The sequence below is a fragment of the Erinaceus europaeus genome, chromosome 8 (assembly GCF_950295315.1).
Source record: "Erinaceus europaeus chromosome 8, mEriEur2.1, whole genome shotgun sequence".
Lineage (NCBI taxonomy): Eukaryota > Metazoa > Chordata > Mammalia > Eulipotyphla > Erinaceidae > Erinaceus > Erinaceus europaeus.
Genome location: NC_080169.1, coordinates 10270349 through 10274195, shown reverse-complemented (window position 1 = coordinate 10274195; position 3847 = coordinate 10270349). Strand labels below are relative to the sequence as shown.

The following is a 3847-nucleotide window of genomic DNA, read 5'->3' as shown; positions in this document are numbered from 1 at the left end:
AGTTGTTTATTAAAGTGATATAGTCAGATAGAGTTTTAGAGAAACCATGTGAAAGTCAGAAGATAAACAGAGGACTGATCACTGGGTAAGCGGGATCTGTTATAATGAACCACAGGGATGGCTCTGGCTACAGCCAGGGGCAGCTTGGATGTCTTGTTGTTTGCCTCTCCTCTAAATGAACACGCACGGCAGGCTTTCTAGCTCATTTGCTACTCGGGTCAAAATGTGACCAGGAAGGAGGTCTTTCCCTCCCTCCTCCCTCCCTCCTTTCCTTCTTTCCTTCCTTTCCTTTTTGCCTCCAGGGTTTTTCTGGGGCTTAATTCCATCACTATTAATCCACTGCTCCTGGTGGCCTTTTTTTTTTTTTTTCTTCCCCATTTTATTGGATAGGACAGAGAGAAACTGAGAGAAAAGGGGGAGCTAGAGAGGGAGAGAGGAAAACAAACACTTGCCAACCTGCTTCACTGCTTGCGAAGCATCCACCTTACAAGTGGGGAGTTGGGGGCTCAAACCCAGATCCTTGTGCTGGTCGTTGTGCTTAGTGCTTAGTGCTATGTACACTTAACTGGGTGCACCACCGCCCAGCCCCCTGGAACTTTCTTCTTTAGCCATATATAATTTGTTCTTTAGAAGGTGGCAAAGTTCCCTCTCTGCCCTAAGCCTTCAAATATACTTTCTTTCCTACCTAAAACCTTCAAGTCTAGTTAAATGGTCAGCTTCTAGGAAACTACCCCAATTATAACACACATTTTTCTCATTGTCTTTTTTTCCTGTTCCTTCACTTGTACCACTTGCAAAAATTAGAAAACACAATCTTTAGGGGCTTTGTACATTTATTGTCCACTCCTCAACAAATTGTGAACTATAAAAGGGAAGGCAATGGAATTGTTTTATGCACTAGTAATAGCTAATATTTTTCCATAGAATCTTATTTTTAGAAGTTCTCACATGTGAACCTAATTATTTTTTCCTCTTGCATCTAGGTATGCTTTAAATAATTTAAAAGAACACATTGACGTAGAAGTTGCTTAAACACTAAATGCATCTCAGGTATGTGTTATTATAAATTATATGTTTATACTACTTTATGCTTTTCACTAAGCATGTGATTTTATTCTTGATCATTGACCACTCTTGCCCAATTGGACTACCGTCTCTCCTTTTTCTGGTAACCACTAGTTTTATCTTATGATCTAAGTGCTTAATACATTTTTAAAAATCTGACTTATTTGTTCTTTTTGTTCCTCCAGGTACCATGTATGAAAAAAAGCTTACAGTGTTAACCTTTCTCAGCCTGGCTTATTTCACTTACTAAAATGACTTAAAGTCCGTCTGTCTTGTGCCTAATGGCAGGATTTCCTCAGTTTAAATATATGTATATTGTCTTGTTTGTTATCCAGCCATGTATTAATAGATGGCTAAATAATTTCCAGTTCTTGCATATTGTAAATATATGAACTGTTTGAATTCATCTCTGAAATCTTGCTTAGTCACAGATGAAAATCCAGAGAGTAGTGTGAACTGGATATTCCAGTCTTCCTTCAGTGTCTTGAGGGCCAGAAAACAATGACTGGGATTTACTCTGCAGTCTGGAAGGAGGATTTCCTCATTTAGAGGTTTAAAATGCTTCTCCGTAATTGAACTTTTCCGTTCTTAAAAAGATGAAACTTCATAATGGAAAATATTTGCTTCTATTACTACTAAATTGTATTTCTGGGGATATATGCAAAATGGGAATCCTAGAATAATGAGGATGAATATTGTAATGTTTAATTATAGCCCAATAAAAATATAAATAAGATTTTCAGTCATTTTAATTGCCTCTTGATCTGGTCCTTCCAGGGAGGAAGGAGTGAACAGGGTATATTAACCCTTTCTGGCTCTTTGTTGCTATAGAGCTATAATTTTTCCAAGTGCTACGCTTGCAGCAAAACAGTTCAATTATTATCCAAATGCAGGCGATTTATTTACCGGTAATCATTTAGGAGTCAAACATCAGATGGAGTCTGTCTCTGCTCAGTTAATATTACTGGAGCTAGGTTGAGACTTGCTCAGGGTTCAACATCTCTGATAAGACAGGCTCACCCATTAGGACACAATAGTCCAGGTGGGAATAGCTTCACGCTGTTTGCATGTTAATGGTTTGGAACCTCAGCTAAGAGGGCCCATGATGCAGATCTGGTTTTTGGACCCTTTCAGTACAAACCAATAGCACCTTAGAGAGCATTGTGCAGTGCTCCAAGAACATGGCTCAGTGCATTTGTGGTCACGGTCAGGTCTGTGTTCCCATGGGCCCTTGCACAACAGGGTCTTGGGAGACCAGTGCTATGGTTCTGTAGAGTGTAAGGGAGGCTGGGAGGCACAGACTGTTTGGCAAAAAAAAATGGCACATTCATCAGAAACACAAATGCTTTCAAATACAGCAAAATTTGGAACTGGGAACCCACTCCCAATAAGCTTTTCCCCACGCCCCTCTTTACTCTCAGATAGTCACAGAAGGAAGGAGAGATATCACAGCACCATTCTACCACTGTGAAGCTTACCCTGTTACCCAGAGCCCTGCCCCATTAGGGAAAGAGAGAAGCAGGCTGGGAGTATGGATCGACCTGCCAACACCAATGTTCGGCAGGGAAGCAATTACAGAAGCCAGACCTTCCACCTTCTGCATCCCACAATGACCTTGGGTCTATACTCCCAAAAGGTTAAAGAATAGGAAAGCTATCAGGGGAGGGAGGGGATGGGATATGGAGCTCTGGTGGGAATTGTGTGGAGTTGTACCCCTCCTATCCTATGGTTTTTGTCAGTGTTTCCTTTTTATAAATATAAACTAAAAAAAAAAAAAAAAAAAAGAGTTTATGTAGGAGCCAGGAGCTAGCTCACGCAGTAGAGTGAGCAATGCACCAAGGTCAAGAACCAAGGTTGAGCTCCCTGGGCACCAAGGGGGAAGACCTGCCCTGTCTGTGATGCTTGTGCTCAACCAGGTGCACCACCGCCTGACCCCTGACCTGCACTAGCTGCTAAGCAAAGATGGCTCCTGCTCGCAGTTTCTGTTGGAGTGTGAACGATTCCAAAGCAGTGGAAGACTTTAGCCTCTCTGTTTTGCAGGCATGTCTTGGTATTACTGTGAGGTGCTAATATAACATTGTATCTCTCACATATCCGTTCCTTCATTCAGGATTGTTTTTTGGCTTAGTGTGCACCCACAATTTCACATTTCTGACAAAGATAGCAGGTCCAACCACTGCCCCAGCACATGTTTCTTTAGCAATCCGAGCACAGTAAGGGTCTCCCCTTCAGTCTGCTCCCATCACACTGGGCAGGAAGGCACAGATGGCTACCAGCAGGCTGTTGAGGGCAGTGAGCAACACAGCAGCGCTCATGGTAACTTCAGTTCTGCCAGAGGATGTGAAGAAGGCGTAAAGTCACACCTTGTTGGGGGGCCGGGTGATGGCACAGGGGATTAAGTGCACATAGTACAAAGCAAAGGGACCCTGCAAGGATTCCTGTTGGAGCCCCTGCTCCTCATTCGCAGAGGAGACACTTCCCAATTGGTGAAGCAGGTCTGCAAGTGTCTTTTTTTTTTTTTTTTTCCTCCCAGGGTTGCTGGGGCTCAGTGCCTGCACTATGAATCCACTGCTTCTGGAGGCAATTGTTTCCCTTTTATTGCCTTTGTTGTTTGTCGTTGTCATTATTATTGTTGTTGCTGTCATTGTTGTTGTATAGGACAGAGAGAAATCAATTCCTAGCATAGGGTGGTGTGGGAAGGGGTCAGTGGGATGCCATCCATCAGATTCGTCTGTATGGTTGAGACAGAAAGAACTTGTGTAGAGAGCACAGAGATGAGGTC

At 42.7% G+C, this 3847-nt stretch overlaps 1 long non-coding RNA gene across 1 annotated transcript; it reads left to right on the top strand.

The window, feature by feature from the left end:
• Positions 1 to 988: 988 nt before the first annotated feature.
• Positions 989 to 1471, top strand: LOC132539755 (uncharacterized). Its single transcript, XR_009551055.1, has 2 exons — positions 989 to 1050; positions 1251 to 1471. It is a non-coding gene; the product is annotated as an uncharacterized LOC132539755 (long non-coding RNA).
• Positions 1472 to 3847: the final 2376 nt, after the last annotated feature.